Below are 21,990 nucleotides of genomic sequence, written 5' to 3'. Positions count from 1 at the left end.
ATGAATGAATAAATAAATGATAAACCAGCTCAGACATGCATTCCTGCCACCAGGTGGACTGGAGTCGCTACATGCTCAGTTATGGGCTTTGGTAGTCTCATTTCTTCTCTTCTTTGGGTGAAGTGTGACACTGAATGGTAAAATCCATACTGGTTTGGTTTGGTCTGTGGCTTCATGTCATTAATATCTATACCATACATTCGGCCAACCCTAGTGAAAGTACTTGACGCAGGACAGCAGGTTGCGATGAGCCAAACAGTCCTACTCTCTGTGGAGAATTGGTTTATTGAAAAGATTAGTTCAATAGATGTCAGTGTTTGACAGGCATGGCACGTTGTGTTGCCAAATAGTTCAGATATGGCAGCTTTGATATTTCATTGATTGTGATAGTTTCAGATTTTTCCTCATAGAATACTGAAAATGATCAATTGGCGATCAATTGAATCCCTGCTGTTGAGCCTTTAACCCTCACATTTTAAGTTTGTTTAGTTCATCCCAAGTGCACAAATCATGACTTTGTATGACCCCGGCATGTTTACTCACAAATGTCTGAGCTCATTTGGACTCTGAAATGAACAGATTGTTTCAAGATGTCAGTTTAATTGAAAGATTAACTCAACTTTTCTACAAATGACACAACCTTCAAAGCATTTCTGATCCATTTCAGAACTTTTTTTGTACTGACATGGTACTACAATTTAATATATAGTCTACTGAATGTGGTTTATGTTTAGCCTAGTTTTAGCAATAGACTCCACATGACAACACATGACATTTTAAGTCAAATATGAGATGTTGCAGTAAAATCTGATTTGTTTTGGGTGTGCTGCTTCACCACAATGACTGCCAAATTGCATGAAATTGGAGGGATGCTGAAATCTATAAACTAGAGAGCATTATAGTGTGTGTTCTGTATGCATTCTGTGGAAAATCCTCAGTGCATACATCTGTTTGCTTCTTTTTTATATGCACACAAGATTTTATCAGCAGCTATTGGGCAGCGTCTGCCGGAGTGGGGTGGGGAAAAATGAAGGTGGGTTATGTGAAAAGGATGGAGGATGGAGGTGAGAAGGGCAAATAGCAGAAACACAGAGAGAGGAGAGGACAGGAGGAGGTAACGGAGAGCTTGGATTCCTCCTCTTGTTTATTGAGGCTGGGCTGTCTGACCAGCTGGCTCAACAGAGCAGTGAAAAGCAGATGGATGCAAGTCTGCAAGTGTGTGTATCTGTCTAGCCAGCCAAATAGAGCAATGGAAAGAGATAGAGCCATGAATAGCTTAGCGTTTGGCTTGGTTTGTGTGCATGTGTGCGTGTGTGTTCTGGAGGAATCGGTGATTGTATTGACAGTTAGCTTATTGTAGTGCCGCTGAGCCCCTCAGTATATCACCTGGCCCCCCTCGTCCTGTGAGCCTGTTTATGTGGCATCACACTCTCACATTAACCGACTGAGCCCTCTGTGTGTTTGTGTGTGTAATGGACAGAGGGAGGTTGCAAGAGGGCGGCAGAAATGGATAATTGGAGGAGGAGGGCGTGAGGTGGAAAAATAAAGGCTGGAGGAGGAAGTGGCGGAGAGCAATGTCCCATAATTTACCGGCTCTGTCAAATTTAAAAGTCATTACCTGCACAAAATGACATTTTATTTCCTTCTATTGTGACTAATTCAGCACAGTATAATAAGCCTATGCATTTTACATATGTACTGTGTTGAACATCCAAGACCTTAAAGCTTCACCCACACAGGAAACTCCTGGCTGGTTTTGCTCAAATCTAAATTCTTGTCTTAGCTTGGATTATAATATGCTTGTTTAACTTCATCTCTGTCTGGTGGCACAGGTTTCATGTAAACAAACATGCCAGAATCAATTGTTGCTGTTGTATGGGTTTTCAAGCCATGTGTATAGATCTGTTACTTTTCTGGGGGTCATTGGAGTCAATTCCAGATTCACAAAATCCAGGCCTTTTCATCCAGAGCCTGGAGGTTTCCCCAGGTTGTCAATTTTTAGACAAGAATAGCACTTTAGTTAAGGCTATGAACAGAGTTAGAGTAGCAGAGGTCCAATGTAATAAATGTCATTAAAAAAATGATCTGAGCTGCAAAATTCTGCACTATTGATCAGATCAGAAATTGGATAACTGCTTAACTCTATTTAACTTACATGTATGCAATAACTTAGCGTTAACCTGTGAAGCAGAATGTGACATAGTATATGTACGTGTATTCAATCTAAAACATACTGTTATTGCCTAAGGTTTGATAAAAAAATTAAGCTTTTTGCACCATTATATGCACATTTAAATGTGTTTGGTCAAAATAAACCCTCATAATTATTTAGTTTTTGCATATACAGGGTGGGGAAGCAAAATTTACAATATTTTGCGGCAGGGAATGAAAGACAGTGTATGACCAATTAGTTTATTGAAAGTCATGAGAATTTATTTGCCACAAGAAAATTTCCATAATAGAAAATGTTTTTATTCTATGTGTCCTCCTTCTTTCTCAATAACTGCCTTCACACGCTTCCTGAAACTTGCGCAAGTGTTCCTCAAATATTCGGGTGACAACTTCTCCATTCTTCTTTAATAGTATCTTCCAGACTTTCTGGTAATAGTTTTGCTCATAGTCATTCTCTTCTTTCCATTATAAACAGTCTTTATGGACACTCCAACTATTTTTGAAATCTCCTTTGGTGTGACGAGTGCATTCAGCAAATCACACACTCTTTGACGTTTGCTTTCCTGATTACTCATATGGGCAAAAGTTTGTGAAAAGGTATGGATAATAGTGTTAGGTATGATTATGACATCAATATATGTTTGGTTTCAAAACAATTGACGTAGTGCCTGCTGAGAAAAAACAACTAAATGTTCATTGTAAATTTTGCTTCCCCACCCTGTAAACAGGTTCTGTATGCCAAGGTAATAAAAACTCAAACTGAATATCAAAGTAACTGTCAAATATCTTAACCGTTCTAGGTCTGATATAGATTTTTTAAACTGTAATTTCCTTCAAAACTAGCAATTCCTGATAAGTGCATAGGCCATTATCAGAATCAGATTCTACTGGTAATCAGAATCTGTTTTTATTGGTTTGGCTATATTTATGTTTTAAACCAAGGCCTAACCAAATGCTCCATAAACAGTTTAATAATTTCTGAAAAACAGATTTGTTAATATAGACTCAGTCTGTTCCCTCAACACTCAAACCCACTGCATTTTTTCCCCTAATTTCCATAATTATACTCTTTCATCCTGCTTTGGCTGATGAACAGTCAGTGTATGATGTGTATGTTTTTGTGCATTGAGCTGCTAACCATATGTTTGCGCTGCTACAGTCTAAGGGCGATATGAAGGAATAATGAGCATGTGTAATAAACTGATTCAAGAGGATATGTGTGACACTGACAGGAGTTAATGCAGAACGGCATCAATATGTTGACCCAGTGTCATATGGTAATAGATGCAGAGGGACCTTCAGATTGACCAGATGATCACATCACATCTCCATTCTTCACCTTTAACTGCATCCTCTTTTGGCCTTGGAAACACTTACTTTTGAATATTAATTTAGACACTTCTGGTACTTTGTTCCACATAAACTGCCACTATTAACACTGTGATGATGGGCTTACGAGGCTTTTGGACTTTACTAGGAACATATCCCCCCATCTCCTCCAGCTGCTATTCAACAATTAGGTAGCAGAGATGGTCTGAGTCATTTATTATTGAGATGATGTGAGGAGGTTGAAAACCACGGGGAAGTGGAACTGAGATGGAAAACTGCCTGTGCGCTGCCCTGCATTTATAAGGCCTCTCATATTTTGCACTCTTTGGGGATCTTAATCGATTTTACAGCATATGAGTTCATAACATTTAGTGTATTAGGCTGCAGTGTGGTCACAGAGCAGGGTTCAAAAGGCTTTGCAGTAAACTCAGATGCCACGCAGAATAAATTCACCCACAGTAAAATAAATAAATCATCTTTCTTTACCCTTATATGTTAATGCTGAAAACGACCATTGTCCCATGTCTCTTTTCATCTACTTACCTACTTTAGATTCCTACTATTATATACTTATAAAGTTACTAAACTAGACCTAAAATCCACCTGTGACTGTCTTAAATTGTATGAAATGCATTGCGCACATGTACAGTTATAACTGTACATGTCATTCATTATAAAAATAACAGCTGTCACATACTCTGATAATCAAACAATCAATCATTTCAATCATTTTAGACACTTTTCCTGGTTTTCACATGTGAGGATTTTAATGCTTTCATACATGACTTAAACTTAGCATATTAAATTTGTATATTTGCTGTTGAGAAAATATTTTTTGATATCATTACATGAAATTCAAATTTTTTCTGTTAATCTTTAAAGCAAATATTTAATGTGTCTTTGCCAAGATTTTACTCTCCTGGTTTATTATCTCTCTACCTATCTGTCTACCTGTCTACCTGTCTGTCTGTCTGTCTGTCTACAGCTGTTTACACATTTTTACGTTTATATCCATCTTGTTGAAATCCTGTGAGTCTCAAGTGTGACTCACAAAGACACTGACACATATCAAATGTATGTCTGACATTGTTTCTCACCCGGAATTCATCATTTACACTGGAAAGGGGTGGATAAAACATTTTCCATACCATCCATTTTCTCTATGGAAAATAATTTGAGGCGCGCCAGCTTGATAACGATCCCTGTGGAAGTGCTAGCTGCAAGCTAGCAAGTTGCACAGTGTTGCCTCATTTTTTTTTTCTTTTTGAGTGAATTTGAGTTTTTCGTCTCGCTTTCTTTACACCATTGCAACATGGAGGGGATTTACTTAGCATCTGTCACCATGAACTTTGAAGTTGTCTTTATTAAAACATATTATGTAAGAAAAGTTGCAATCAGTGGAACTCTTCATCTTACAAAAACCCTTGGAGTGAAACTTGAGTGTTCAAAATATCGGAAATCACGATGCAGTCAAGGCTGTCTGACATGTAACTGGTCTGGTATCGATTCTTTCTCCAACATCAGCAGAGAAGAGGAGCTGAAGGGGAGGGTGCCTATTTGCTGAGCACCCTGGATTGACGACGTTGTAATCCGCCTGGTTGACAGTACAAATATGAGCCAATCAATGGATGCAAGTTTAAAAAGATGGGCAGATGATTGGATTGAAGGAGGCAAGGTGATACGGATTCATGCACAGCCAATCGATGAACTTAGCAGATGGAGCTATGTGTGGCGTTTGGCCTGTCATCCTGCCTGGGTTAGTGGAGAACACAGGTAGACCCAGATGGAGGAAAAAAAACATCAGAGAAAGGGAGTTAAAACAGAGTCTGCCTGTTGGTGTTTATTTTTTAAAGACGCTTTCCTTGTAGATCAAAGTAGAGGCTGCACAGAACAGCTCTGAAATGATATTTTACATTTCTGCCACAGTTTTTGTGGGGAGCGTTTTGCTCTGAGGAGCTGGATTCAGTCTTGTGATGTTGAAGGTGAATGCAAGAGTTTTTCTTTGGTCACAAACCTTGATTTTTCTTTTTTTATGGCCAAAGCCTGGACCCTTTATTTTATTTTGTCTCCGAATGCTTTCTTCGAAACCTGGAAACAGGAGAGTTCTTTTAAAAGTGTGTGAAATAGCAGTTAGCGTAGAGTTGAACATAGTTTTATAGTCTGTTCAAATTTCTGCAGTGGATTTCCTACCCAACCTATTATTTTCACATTTCTGTTCTCCATCAAAATTCCCAGTTCATGTCATAGACGCTTGTAAAAAATTAATGAGCAAACTTCTAAGTTCATGGGACCTCAAAATCTTTACACTCTTCGCCAAATTAGTTATGAATTTTTAAAGTTTATCCCTCAGAGTTCAACCCCGGCATTAATATGTGTACTCTAAGCTTCAGAAAGTGCTCATTTTCCACTCACTTGGAAGTAAAATTGTACTGAAAATCCTAGAAGCCCTAAGGGTCATTCATGTAAATAGCTGTCACTGAAAATCTAATTAATAAACATGAATAATTAGTTACTAGAATGATGAATCTTTCATTTTCATAAAGGATTATCTTTCTCAAAAGCAAATTTAATACAGGTTAATAGAAGAAAAATGTACAGAGAACTAAAGGCTCAGCTTTGGAGCTGAATGACTCATTTTTTCAGAGAGGGATTACTTGAATGGCCTTAAAATGTGTTAGAGAAAAGTGTAAATATATATTTTTTTTAAAAAAGTGAATTGTAAGTGAGTTGGTGCTTTAGAGAGCAATAATTGTTAGTCTCTTAAAAACATTTTTTTATTTAATTAAATTTATATTAAATACTAAAACATTATACTCATATATATTTGTATTTTAATTACAGACAAATTAGCCCTCTACAGTCTGGTTAATATTTACATGTCTTATATTGTATTTCTTTGTATTTCCGCTTTTATCTGTACAGTGATCTTGAGAAAGGCGCCCATAAGTAAAATTTTATACAAGTAGTAATACTATTTTCACTACTAGTGCTAATTGCTATTATTATTGCAGACTTGTATTCAGTCCAGCATAATGTGAGAAAGTGAATGATGACAGTGTTACCAGGCAAAATGAGTGTAACAGTTTCACTAATATCACCTCCAATGTGGCCATTCAAGGTCTGATGTTCACTCACTCAGACATTATGACTTTACAGCAGCACTAAAGAATCACCACAGAAACAGACTGAAATTAAGTGGCTAACCTTGAAACAGTAAAGCTGGTTTTCAGTCGCTTCTTAAAAAATAGCTTGTGTGTGACAGGATGCACCACAAAGATTGTCGATTAGTGACTTCTGTAGGATTGCCTGTCCATCCCAACTAAAAACTATAACTTGCCTTCACTTGTGACAAACACGTGAGAGAAATTGTGATTCATATCATGCCTTATGATTCTACCACCACACGTCACTCGTTACCTCCGCCAAGGAGGTTATGTTTTTGCCAGGGTTTGTTTGTCTGTCCGTTAGTGTGCAAAATAACTCAAAAAGTTATGGACAGATTTTGATGAAATTTTCAGGGTTTGTTGGAAATGGGATAAGGGAGAAATGATTAACTTTTGGGGGTGATCCAGAAGAAATCCTGGATTCTGGATCACTTTGAAATTTTCGTTAACATTGTGGTAAATGGGGCCAAAATTTTCGTTTCCCAATATCTCGCTTAATTATTGACCAAAACTCATGCAATTTAACTCAGGAATTGACAATGGGGTCCTCTATCACATTTCAAAGGCTGATCCGGATCTGATCCAGAAGGCGGATTTTATTTTAAAAAATAAATGTAGGATTTGTATCACCGATTATGTGGGGAATTTTTGCGTTTAGCGGAGGTCTGCGCTCTCCGAGTGCTTTTCTAGTTTTATATTTCTTTACTACAAACAGTTTTCTGTATCTATTGCCCATGCAAGGATATTACAATCAGGTCTGTCTGTTTGTCGGTCTGTCTGTTTACATCTGCGATTCAAAAATGACAGAACATTTTTATGGTGACGACATCCACATGTTGAATCTGTACCGTATTTTCTCAGAAATTAAAGCCATTGAAAAAAATTTAAAAAATTCATACATGTTGCAGTGGATAGCTCACAGCATGAAGGTCCTGGGTTCGATTCCAACACCAGTCGATGGAGTGTGGAGTTTGCATGTTCTCCCCGTGTTTGCGTGGGTTCTCTCCAGGTACTCTGGCTTCCTCCCACCATCCAAAGACATGCACTGATAGGTTAATCGGTTTGTCTAAATTGCCCATAGGTGTGAGAGCGACTGTTTGTCTTTATATGTCAGCCCTGTGATGAACTGGCAACATGTCCAGGGTGTACCCTGCCTTCGCCCATAAGTAGCTGGGATAGGCTCCAGCGATCCCCGTGACCCTAGTGAGGATAAAGCGGGTTCAGAAAATGAATGAATGAATGAATTCACACATGTGCAGTATCCATCAACATGATTAAGTTCTTGCTGATGATCCAGAACTGAGAGCATGGTGTCATTTCATTTCTGAGGGCATGATCATTCCATCCTAGTACCTTCACACATATTCTTTTTTTGTCATATTAGACCTGAAATAATACCACCATATATACGGTGGTATTATTCAGTATTACCTAAGTAAGTAGCTGTAATATAAGACGCATTTGAACTGTGTGAGAAAAGAAGATTCACACCTGTCTTCTACTGAGGGAACCCCCCGGTTAAACTGTTGCATTGTTGACTTTTTTCAGAATTGAAGAAAAAATCTTTTAATGGGAGTCCTGACTCACATCTCCTGAAAGAAAATTGGTTGTGTTTTGGTCTGCTGTGACTTTCTGTGTGGAGAGCTGTCCCAAGTAGTTGATGTGTATTGGAGGAGTAAAGGCATATACCAGTGGTGAAGGATTAGATGCTGAAAAAAAAGCTATCAGGCGCTGGTTATTTCAGAAGTCTGTCAAGCTGTCAACGGCTCAGTGTTTGTAAAAAATAAACGCTGTAATACGGCAGCGTTTTCAGACTGACTGTTCCGGGTTAGATGAGTCGACACATTATGATCCCTGTGCAGAAATCATCTGATAATTGAAGGTTTTATCAACAGAAAACATTCAGTCTGTTTCCATGCTGGAAGCTTTTAGAGGGTCAACAGGTGTTTGTGGTTGTGTCCGGCCTGTTGGCTGTAGTTTGGCATCTCTCGCTGTACTCGGTATGCTCAAACAGTGTCCATTAGGGATGTTCCACTGGAGTGAGGGCACTTTTGGTTAATATTTGCCTGCTTTAATGTGTGTTTTTGTGAGCAGGTTTGTGTCTGTGCATGAGGATTTTGCGTTGAGTGTGTTAGTAGCCGTGTCGGCGTCACTCTGTACCGCCCACTATCAAAGTGGACACTTGTAGCCCCCTGGGCAGCACTCGTAGTGCTCCTTTGTGTCTGTAAGTGGCGGACCGTGGACAGAATTTTTAAGGGTGCGGGGTGAGTGTGAATGTATGTGTGTGAGTGATAGACATAGACGCTTAGAGCAAGAAACAGAGATAAAAACAGAGGAGGCAGACAACAAAAAAAGAACAGATGGACAGAGAGAAAGTGATGGGAGCGACTGAGTGAGGGAGTCTGTGTCATGAACTCTGTGTAGAACAAAGTGCTTTAAAAGCAAAGTTTATCAAAGCGTATCCAGATACGAGCTCATGTGAAGAGGAGACAGGGAGGCTAAAAAAGACGAGGGACGGATATAAAACTTAAAATCTGTGCTGTCACTTCCTTCCCTCTCTCTCCCTTTAACACACACATAGACACCAGGCTCAGAGAAACCAACATTTTTAGTTGCCACTTGAAACAGCCACTTGAAGAAAACTTCTATAATAAGACTGTTCTTCATGATTTCGAATATTTAACGAAGAGGCCTCATTATCACCATATCTGGTTTGGATTGGATCATCACTACAAACGAAAAGAACTAACTCATGCAACAAGACCCTTTGAATCACTATGTCTGTAATCGATGTAGAGGGCACTGTCTGGATTTAAATGGAAAATTCACCTTATGATTACTGGCGTCGGCTCGGCTATTCCTGTGAGCTTGTTGCTTGATTAATAACTGTCCTCAGCATGAAGCTTCCCACCTCCTCACCTGTGAATCCAATTTATTTTCCAAGCAGTGTTTCGCCCAGGCTAAAGAGCAATGCTGTGATGGCATCATGAAAGAAAGATCAAAATAAGGTGATTAAATCATGACTGAAAATGTCTGACAGCAAAGAGGAGAGCAAAAGAAGGTTGCGTAAATTCTTCCTTTCTTTCTTTCTTTCTTTCTTTCTTTCTTTCTTTCTTTCTTTCTTTCTTTCTTTCTTTTACCTGATAAGAAAGCACTGGTTTGAATTAGCTGATGAGTGTTTTCCCATGATTATGTTTTCTGAAAACCAAACTGTATCATTACAAACCACAAGAAGGGTCCCTGTTCAGTGCTCCGTTATTGATCAGCTGTGTCTGGAGCACAGGCCTATTTCTGTAAGAGAAACATTCAGCTGCTGAAGATGATATACTTTGCCTCCTAGAATGAAAATACACCTGAATGCAGGAGCCATGCAGCTCAAGTATCCAGAATTCACCTCACAATTGGGTTGGATTGACGTCAGAGTACTTTCCCAACAGAGTTTGGAACAATATCAAGATCACTTAGAAATCCATATGTGAGCATCAAGGATTCAGTTGTGCTTTTCTGTTCTTTTTGTGCCATTAGTCGAGTATGAGTCCATAGTAATGAATGAAGATGCAAGCATTCAAGACTAGAACGTGTAAATAAAACCAACAGCTCTGTTTCCTTTTAGGCTTTGCAAATAAAATTACATAGATCAATTTAATACAAATAATATCATAATTTTAAATCATTGTAATGAAATATGAAGAAATTACTGTTAATGTCAGGATAATAAAAGTGAAGGACCTCAGGATAAGTAGCTGCTGGTGTGAATTCTTCACTCAAATGCCACTAAAATCATAACAGAAGAAGATAAGGAACAGAAACAAAAACACCAGGTAAATTTCAAGCAGGTTGAACAATGTGGCCATGCTAACATAAATGTGATGTATCTGTCAGTTTCTGTATATTCACACATTGCATTATGCAAAGTAATCACAATTTTTTCAAAGTACTGATGACCTGAGTGTGGTTACTACAATTTAGAGCTGGAAGAATGAACCGTTTTTACAAATTAATTATCAGTTTGAGTATTTTTTTAATGGATTTGAGTTCTGATTTTCTTAAATTTGAGTATTTTAATGTTTCAATAACAGTGAATCAGAATCTCTTTATTCTCATTGTACAACAAAATTGAGGTAGAGCTCTCCAGTTTAGTTCAAGAAATTACACGGCACAACAAATGACAGTAGAAGGCACACTTATTTACATTAGAAAAAATAAAAGAAGTAAAACTAGGAATGTTTGTAAAAAAAAAAAAAAAAAAGTTTAGTAGTGCAAATGGTATTGAAAATAGTGCAAATGACATGAGAAAATAAATATTGTAGGATAAATAGAGTGAAAGGATAAAATCACATAGAAGGCTGTAAACATTAGACAGATATTGCACGTTAAAGGGTATGGTGAGGTTTTTGCAGTGAACATTGGTGTTCTTGCAGGTGTTCTATTGATGTTTTGTTTGGTTGTTTATTGTGGTGATAGCTACAAATGTAATAGCAGTGACTGAAACTGACTCTACACACATGTGATTTATTATCCATTAAAGACAATTTGAAAATGTTTACAATTGTTCCTGAATTTACCTCAGAAAGATGTGGAAAGACATAGCTCCTGCAGATTTAATCGATTAATTGAGAAAATAATGAACGGATTAAGTGATAAAGAAAATAATTGCTGGTTTCAGCCCAGCAACAGGTAAACTGGACTAAAGAGATTCAGGTGTGACCAACTAAACTATTTATAAGTTTTGTTTTCAGGATTTTTTTTTCACACTCTGTAGCTGTATATACGAGGGCTGTTCAATAAGTTCATGGCCTCACCCAGAAATACTGGTTGTTATAATACAGGATGTTACATTCTTTCGTGATGGGATAGTGATGCTTGAACATCGATGGACCAAGTGCATTGCTGTAAATGGAGATTATGTTGAAAAATAAAATATAAATTATCAGTCTGTGTTGTTCTGTTCTGGGTGAGGCCATGAACTTATTGAACAGCCCTCGTAGCATGACTCTTTTGTAAGACTGGAACACCATGTATGAGTACAATGTTTTTAATCATCTTAGATTTGGCATATGTTCGTGCATATGCTTTGCACAGGAATCTGTTTAGACTTAAATATAAGGAAAGTCATTGTAGAGACTGTAGTTATTGTGTTACTGGTTTTTGTTTCCTTGTAAACTTGCAGAAAGAAAGATCATAAGAGCCTTTTTGGGTTTGCGAGTGACTTTTTTAATCCTCTGTGAGCCTCTTGTGCAGTATCACTAACACGGTGTGGATGACAACTAAGTTCTACAGTAAACATAAATATGGTGCCCTTCGCCCGGCATTCAACAGAGACAGATGCAATCTAGAGATTACACCCACCCACGACTGCTTCATCCTCATTTCATCCCGGGTTGCGTTGTTGATTGAGCTGGACCAGGGCTTGTCGTGATTCAGCGGCGCAAAATGAAAACCTCATTGCAAACAGATGCTTTCCAGAGATTAGCCTTGGCCGCCTCACGTTTTTTGTAAGGGAATTTACACATAGGATCTTTCCTTCCGTTTACTTTGTGTTCACCAGGAGCATGGAGTTAAAAAAACAAATCTTTGCGATGAATTCTGAAGATAATTCTCAGGCAACTGTCACTCAGCTGGATTTGGGTCCAGATATTACACTGCACCCGGCTAATTCAATCTGATTGTGTATTGATTTTGTGCTGACTGACTGATTGACAAGGACAAAGGGAAGGAAAGCAGCTTATTTTCATTTCAGTCAGTTTGTGGATGTAGTGTGGGTGTTTATAAAGGACAGCAGGGCAGAGGAATTGAGCCTGAAGGAGGGAAAATGGAGTGTGGGAACAGTGGATCTATTGGATTGACAGGAGGCCGTGGTGTGTAGTGCATGTGTGTGTTCGTGTTTTTGTGGCTGCCAGATTATTGGTAGGATGATGGGCCCTATCAGACTGTGTCCTGTTGCTCTTAACTCAATGCTGTCTGAGGAAATCAATGCTTACATCTTGTTTATGTCTATATCAAGAGTTTATTTTATTTATTTATTGGATTTGATCCCCACTGCTGTCATCTCCTGTAGTCCTTTTCTGCAACTTTCCGCTTGACTGCTCCTCTCATTCAGCCTCTCATACTACCACTTATACTCCTTGACTTCTCTGTTTCCCACACTGCTACTCACCTGGCGCTCTGTTATTTCCTGCACAAACGAAGTTGGCTGGCGCGCTACTGTACGCCAGGCACGTACTCTACTTGTGAATACAAAATGGAAGGTCAGTGTCCTCTCCTCCACAGATAATAATACCAAAAAGTTAGATTGATTTACATTTATATGCAGAACGGCCACTAATATGCAGGTCCAAGTGCGGATGTCGCTTTCACACATTTTATTTATCCTCATCTGGTTATTGATTCAGCTTGACCAGCGCCTGTTTGAGGTGATTTTGTGAGGTTATATTGCCTCCAGCTGTGACAGAAACTCAACGTTGCCATGAATTTTATAAAATAGCACAGTGGCCCTTGAGAAATTAATTAATCATCAAAAAAGACATCCATTTACATTTGCTAGATTAATTTATGGTGCTGGACACAAGATGTTACTTACAGTTTCTAGTCCAGGTAGAATGTGTGGAAAAAAAAAACTCTCTCTCTCTCTCTCTCTCTCTATATATATATATATATATATATATATATATATATATATACATACATATATATATATATATATATATATATATATATATATATGCACTTTATTGCTCTTTGTTTTCAGTCATAACATGAAAGACATCTTTTAGGTTTACAATGAAAGTCTGTTTACTCTAATATATGGAGAAGGATCACCTCTAGGGATTTTTTCAGCATACAAGTGAAGTTCAATAAGGTGTCAAACCTTGGAAAAGTTGTAACTTCATCTAGCAAAGGAATAGTTCTCATATCCTTTCTTTACAGACACAAAGTCGTTCTGATATAAAACAATTTATGATAAAACCCCCCCCAAAAAACAAGGAACTTTGTGAAATGGGCCACTCTGAGAATTTATCTGGGCTTGAAAGCAGGGACCCTGACATGGAATAAATTATACTTCTATTACACATCTTGGTTAAGAAAAATAGTACTAACATTTCCAACCCAGAAAGCAACAAAAACTAACAGTAATCCTGAGGTCACCGGGAGGGAGAAAATTGGATGAATGATGCATGAATAAACCCGGAGCGAATGCTTGATCCCTGGGTTATAAACATATTAATACGGCAATAAAATATGATCACAATCCTTTTTTCCCCCACACCTATTGATTTTGATATTTATCGCAATATATAATTTGTTATTGGTGCAGATCTATAGAGTATCCTGATAATGAATGAAAAATGTTAAGATTAACAATATTAAGAAGGAAAAGTGTTGTACTGTCTTCTACAAAGATACAACACTGTGTAAAGAAGGAAAATAAGAAGAAAAGTATATAAACATCAGCATCTCATCAATGAGTCGATCCGATGTCACAAATGTCATTCATCCAATCACCTTTTAAGATTTTGCTCCTATGAACAATTTAAGCTCTCTCTGTGAGTAGGTCTCCATGCTAAACTTCCAAAATGTATGCCCAAAACATCTTTAAAACTGTCATTTGTAATTACTAGTGTGCGCTCCATAATTTTCAACCTGTTAAGAGAAAAAAAACCCTGAGACATGTCGATTTGCACAGGAAAAATATTATCTTCGGACTTCTGTGTGTGCTGCAGTGCAGGGGATAATTTGTTGTGTAATCTTTGCAAAGCACGGACATGACAGATTTACACGGGATAAACTTCTGTATGAGCCTACAAGATAGTATTTTGTCTTTCAATGTCTATGTGGTTTACTGCTAAGAAAAACAGACATCAAATGTTAAATTAACCCAAAAAGACCCAGTGCTACTTTTATGGCAGTTCCCAAATGATTTTTTCCTCTATTTTTAACTTTTCTTAACTGATTTATCATCATTTATTCTAATATTATAGTCAGTATTTTGCATTCTTAAGTGAAAACTTGGTATTTTCCTTTATTTAATTTACAGATTATGATTGATGTCCATGAAACCTCAAATTAAAGCTGAATGTTATTATATCAAAAACAGAGAAAATGGAGGAAAAGGTGACTTATTCAGTAAAATATATCATTAACTGAACATAAAAACAAGTGTGTCCATCCACTGCCGTTGATCCAACTCCATAGGTTTTACTGGTGAATCAATGTTGTAGAAGATGACAGTGTTTCCATGTTCACTACGGAGCCTCTGAATGTCGACAAACTGCATTATACACCAATTATTCATATGTATTGAGATGGTTAGTGGATCAACAGGTACAGTCTACTCTCGTTATACCGCCAACTTCCGTTCACGGCCAAATTGGCGGTATAGCGAAAATGGCGTTACAACGGGTTGCGTCCATAATGTGCATGTCTTTACTATATGATGTCTATGCTGCCTCCGTTAACCCGTTCTAATTGCGTTTCTAAATAAATCTTGATTCTGTTATGTTGTAAGGGATCATTTAAAGTGGGGAAACATTTTAAGCATTATTATACCGTGTCGGGAAATGACACCCCATCATCTTGAGGCTTTGGCTTAATCCCACGTCCTCTTCCTGACATCCTGACCTACTGAGTGTTCTGCGATAAATGAACGGTGGCCATTCCGTAGACCTACTCGTAGCTTGTCGCGATCAGCGTCTGGCGCGTTTGTTTCAGTGCATTGTTAAAATTTATGTGTACTCGATGGCAATCACGCTGGTGGTATAACGGTCGGGAAATCAATGGTATAAGTGTTGTTTGTGCATGGAACTGGGCTGGCGGATGGCGATAGGTGGAAATGGCGGTATAACGGCGGGCGGTTTAACGAGAGTAGACTGTATTAAGCTTTTTATGTCATTAAATGATTTTGGTCACCAGTGGATGTTTGGATCTTTATGGGTTAATATTTAATACCAGGGGTTCTGGTGTTACCTTACCATCATGACTCACTTTCATAGCTTTTAAAACAATAAAATTTTTCCAAAAAAAGAAAAAAAAAACGTTAACACATGTACTGTGTCGTAATGAGCATCATTTTTGTAATATATACACATAATGGTCATGATCTAAATCCCCAATCTTCAATTACTGTGAGGGTTTTAGTCTCTGCCTCTATTACACAATGAACCTCAATCCATAAGCCGGGGGGGGGTGGGGGGGGGGTAGTGTGCCTCTGTTATGCGTCGGGGCTTATGCGGGGTCTTTACACGGGGGTACCGCCCCCATTGAGAAACACTGTAATAGTCCATCTGCTTGCATTTCGACATGGGGGGAATCTGCTGCATCTCGTTTGTACTAATAGTCAGTGAGTCTGTGATTTTTCATGATTTTTTACCCCCTCCTGTAATGTGCTTGCACCCCCCCAGGAGAGTGCACTAGTCCAACATTAGGTTTGTTGGTTCTTTTAAGTTCTAATGACCACACATATGCATTTCTCAGTCTGTGTACTAAGATTCAATCTGGATATATGGGAAATATATACAGCAGGTATAAGGTTCAGGGAAAAAAACTGTGATGAACTGGTGACTCATCCAGGGTGTACCCCGCCTTTGCCCATAGGTAGCTGGGATAGATTACAGCACCCCCCGTGACTCTAGTGTAGATAAAGTGGGTTCAGTAGATAAATGAATGAATGAATAAACCAAAGTGGTTTTATTTAGTGTGACCTCCCTTTGCACTTGAAATGTCTTTAACTCTTTAGTTCAGACAATATGAAATTTATCGCATTCATTTTCTGATGTTTCATAACAGATTTCATTCAGCACATGTCAGATGTTTCTACTTGTTTGTGCTGCTTCTTGTTTTGACGTCAGAGGTTACATTAATTAGTGACGTTAACCTATTTAACCCATTTAGTTTAGTGTTTGTGTGTCTTTTAAGGCTGTGCACATATTGCTTGTATTTTCTTGTTGTATGTGAAGAAAAGAGAATAAGACATAAATGTATGCTCATTTCAACCCTGCAAAAACAACAAAGTTCTGCACAGTACAGTATGTAATCACAGATGTATAGAACATGGGCTTACAAATTTGACTAAAACATTATATGATAATCTCACAATCCACAATCTGAATCAACCAACTATAACACGTTTTCTACTAGTTTTCTCTGTCTATGTGTGGTACTTTTTGTTGTTATTGTCTCACTAAGAACTCAACCATTTTGGACCAACATTATTCCAACATTGATAATACTGTAACTGTTAACATAGCACTAATAAACGGGCAAAGTAAAACAAACATTAGCTCAGTTTTGACTGAACTTTTTTATTTCTTGTGTCATAAATCTGCCCGAAAAGTAGATAATATGACAAATTGAGATAAATCAGAGATCCCCCAGCCTCAACAGAAAATAAAGTATAATTCAGAGTTTCTGCTGAGTTTGTTGCACATCCATTTAAGTGGTACTGAAAACCACTTGGCCATTTGGTCTGAGTGTATAGCAACAACAGTTTTCAGGACCCAAAATATAAGGACACTCTATTGATTAGTCATTTGATCCAGTTAACATATCCGTGTCATAAAGTGGTTAAATCCATTTTGTCTCCTGCTCTATAGTAAAAATAGGTCACTGGAATTATCAATAATTATTGATATCAGTTGAAATGAACTTAATCATGATAAATTCCTCAGTTTTATCCCCCCGCTTTGTTACAGACAAAAAGTTTCATATTATCTTAGCTGCTATCGTAAAAACTTTTTTAAAGAAGCGCAAGGTTGCCTGTGTGATAGACTGGAAAAAACCCAAATATGGTTTTGATAAACAACTTCAAACTGCAGGGATTTTCATCCTTTTTATTATTTTGGGAATAATTTCTGTGCCACAAAGGAAAAGATGTCTTGAGTTTCCTAAATTTCCTGGCTGTTTGATTCCAGGTCCAGGAGGTCAAAGGTCATGCCAAGCTTTGAGTGCTTATCATTCGAGCTGAGATTGTAAATTCAGACATCTCTTTATCTCCTTTTCTGGGCGTGACTTCAATAAAAGCCCACTTCCTGCTTCCTCGCTCACATGACATCCCCTAGAGACAGCGATAGGGCTTCACACGCCCCACTCTCTTCCTGTCTTCTCCCGAGGAGGTTGATAGGCTGAACTACATCTTCATTTCCTGTCCTTTGAGTTTTGGGCCCCTTCCTGTGACAGACCAATCTACTCAGAGATAATGATCTGTCTGAGACGCAGAGAGAGGGAGAGATGACAGAAAGACAATGATGTTTGTGTGTGCTTGTGTGCGTCTGCATTTGGCTGTTATTGCCGTGTATGTGTGTGTGTTTGTGTGTACACCTACTGGAGTGATTTGAGACGTGGAAGTGGCCATCAATCAGCCAGTCAATGTCTCAGATTAGAAGAGTGGGGGAACAAGGAGGGGCTGAAACAGATGAAAAAAGAAAAACAGATGAAGTGATCACAAAAATCATCCTGACACATTGAAAGGTTTGTTTTCCTCTTGAAGCACTTCTCTGTCTTCACACCTGTTCTCGCTGGTGTCCATGTCCGCACATAAGTAACAGTCTGCAGCAAAAATGCACTTGTTTGTGTGTGTTTTAGAGTCTACATTTCAGACTTATTACAGTGTGTCTATATCAGTAATAGGGATCTTGCTGCCAGGTTGTGCGTCTAAAAGAAAACCACTTAGAGATGTCGAGGGAATACCTGGACCTGCATAGATCTAATGCATCTCTGTCTGCGCACACAAACAACAAACACAGTTACAAGTTCATACAATATTCTGCACATACAGAGGCAGCAGGAAGCAGATAAACTACTACATAGATGTGTATAAACAGAAGACACATAGAGTTTCTCAATTAGTTTCATGTCACAAGAGCTTCACCTTTGTGTGTCTGTGGTGGTCACGTTTAGCCCTAAAGCTCCATTTGCACAGCTCTTGTATAACATGTGAACCTTCGGTGGGTGGAAATTAACCCCCCATATCTGTGTTAGATGTGGGGCAAATGAGTTTTTTTACTCAGATTTACTGACATTATCCCCCTGTTTGGATGTTAAGGGCAGTTTCACCACTTGCAGATAACTGTTAACAGATATGAAAATATTCCTTTTTATTGCTGTTTTGCAAGTTATCTATCCATCTATCTTCATTCAGTGAAAATCCTTGCTGTAGAACGACATAAGTCTCCTAGAGTTCCACTTGAAACACATTTACAACACTCATTTATCATTACCAGTGCATCCTCCATCATCCTTGACCAGGGAAAAGGTGAATAAATGCATGGGGGGAACAAAATATTTTGAAAATCACATCAAATTATGGAGACAGTGCTTCATACTAGACTAATATTAACACAGGACGTCTGTTTGCTGAGTAAGTGTCATCACTTGTGGTGGAATTTTTACTTTACAAACTACAAACATGGCAGATTCAAAGGATTAAGATCACAGACGACCTCCCCAATTCTAACAAATTAGAGGTCCACAAGTAATAGTAGTCCCACGTGAATGGGGCCACAGACAGGACTAGTAGTACCTGTTGACCTCAGAGTATTTGCAGTAATTGTAACTGCACAAATCAATATTTCTCTGGGTTTTTTTTGCTTCTTCACAGGTTGAGGATTATGGAGCCCACACTGTCAATTAGAAATAATAGTCTTGAAAGGTGTTTTGGGTATAAAAGGTGATGATGGTAAGGGGAAGTGTGCAGTAAGGAGATGTTTTCCATCTTTCAGTAGGTTCAGTGGTTGATTCTTAATAGTGAGCCTTGACATCAGAGCCAAGAAAAATGTCAGTAAATGTGAGTAAAACACAAGAGGATGCAACACAAAACAAAGGCACAGAGGGTTAATTTCTAAATCAGTGGAGGGCTGCATGTTACACTATACTTAGTTTTGTTTGCAGGGGAGTTTCGGTGATCTAGAATTATGTTAATACTGTATTTCACTAAAAAAAATGCTCAGTCGCTGGATTTGCAGAGTCTTAACCTTTCAAAGCCTTATTTAACCCTCAAAGACCTTTAATAACTGCTGAACCACAAATCAATGAATATATGTAAATAATTTGGGTAAAATGCAACTTTTTGTCATTATGACATGTGACCCATTTGGATGTTCAGTGGCTCCATCATAAATATGGAAAGACAGTCATCTTCTGTGTCATTGAGTCACCAGTAAAACCCAAATGCCATCGGCTGAAGACGCTAATTTTTATGTTTAGTTAATGATATATTTTGCTGTAGAAGTCACTTTTCCATCCATCTTCTCTGTTTTGGTATACTAACCTGAATTGACCTGAAGCTTTTATGAACTTCTATATGATCAGTAAATGCATTATAGGAAAACACCTGATTTTAAGTGAAAAATACTAATTTTGAAGGATAATGTTACAATAAATGTTGGTGAATCGCTCAGATAGGGTGAAGCGCTTGGAAATCACCATAAAAATAGGACTTTAAGGGTTAAGTCCTACCATTTTATAAGTATGTTTAAAAGTATTCAACATATAACCCAAAGATAATATTAAAATGATTACAAATGATTGCCTGGCAGTTTGATACATGAAATTCTATATGTGAGAATACATATGTTGGAATCAGTTGTATTAGACATTAAACAGAGTTTCCAGTCTTGCTGAACCTATGTGTGAACACATCAAGCCATTGTCTGGAGAATTCCCATCTTTGTGTTGCTCATAATCACATAAATGTCAAGCCAGATTAAACTACAGACTGCACATATATACTCTGGACAATACAGACACTTTTAGCGCAACAGCAGCGGCTTTTGGAACAGTTTCTCTCATGTCACTTGACGCATGAGTTGATGTCCTGTATCAATCGTCAAGGCTTAAATATTAATAGAAGTCATTATCTTTGTTTATTCTGCCTTACTTGCTTGACATACACTTTAGTGATGAGTGTATTTCAAGGATTTCCAAGTAAAGGAATGTTGTTCCGATGTGCTATGACAATGCATTCATCTTTTATTGATCATGTGTTTGTAGTATGTGGTATTATAGTATTGACATGGTCCTCTTCCTGTTTGATTTCTCACTATTGAACATTCTATCTGTGTGTGACAATGGGCCTGTTGCATGCACAGTTCCACATTCTTAGCATATGTTTCTTCTTCTTTTTTTTTTTTTTTTAGTTTGATGGGCTTATATGAATGTTCAGTCTGAGATTCAACAAACCTTCATGCGTTTAGAAGCCTGTTACCAGCCGAGTCAGACAGAATGCCAATAAGTTATAAAGTGAATAGAGTTTCCAAACTTTAACCTTCAAAGTAATGGAATTTACAATAACTCTGGTCAACAGTGATTTTATCACCAGGAGAAAAGAACCTGATGTTCCTTAAATCTGGAATGTTTAGATAAGATAAGATGAGATGAGATGAGATGAGATGAGATGAGATAAGATAAGATAAGATTAGTTAAAGACATGTTTTAGAAGGTCTTAGAGGGACACTCTGTCTTGATTTTTTTCCTCCAGTTTGGATGAAATAAGTGATGAGCAAGCGAATGATTTCATTCAGAGATTTCTGCAATGGAAACCAGGTACCAAGGAGCTTTAACCCACACATGATGGTCATTATTGTTGGTTCTACAACAGGAAAATGTCACAACTACAAGAGCAAGAGACAGAAAGAACTAATGGGCTCTGATACTTACAGTATGTTTATTTTTCATTCTTCAGACCAGTTTAGCTCATTTTACCAAATGGTGAATGTCAGTGGCGATTTCTCATGGACTGCAAGGGAAGCCCGGCTTCCCCTAAAATTACGAAAATTAAATGGTTAAATATGTTCGGTTGTGTTGACATTTTATTGACTACAAATGTGTTAGAACACGTTCATCTTAAATATGAGTTCGTTCAAATCAGCTTTATCACAAATCAACGGACGCGATGTTGTTCACTTCTCCTCCATTCCCGTTGCGCTGTTTTCTCCTCCATCTCTGCTCAGTGCATTTGTCCGTAGACTGCGGGCGTCTCTGGGCTTCAATGGGACTGAGTGGAACAGTTTTTTTCATTGCCTCAAAACTGGACGGTAATTGGATAAATGCCACGATGTTGTCCCGCCCCCGGACGCCGGGCGTCTCTGGGGGTGAATGGAGCTGTGGGCGGAGCTCGGCCGGGCTGGACGCCAGAATCCCACATGCTGATTGGAGGATCAGTCGAAAGGCTGAATCCCATTTGATTGACAGCTGTTTTCAGATCTCCTCCTTCACTGACACAGTGCAGTTTAATACCGTCACACATTCTGCTGTGAAATCAAGAGAGAAACCACTACGAAATTACTCGTTCATTTCTTGCACTGTAAATAAAACACACTCATTGTACTTCCTT

Source organism: Sphaeramia orbicularis, chromosome 2, assembly GCF_902148855.1.
Source record: "Sphaeramia orbicularis chromosome 2, fSphaOr1.1, whole genome shotgun sequence".
In the NCBI taxonomy this organism is placed as follows: Eukaryota; Metazoa; Chordata; class Actinopteri; order Kurtiformes; family Apogonidae; genus Sphaeramia; species Sphaeramia orbicularis.
Note: the sequence above shows the minus strand (reverse complement) of the source record.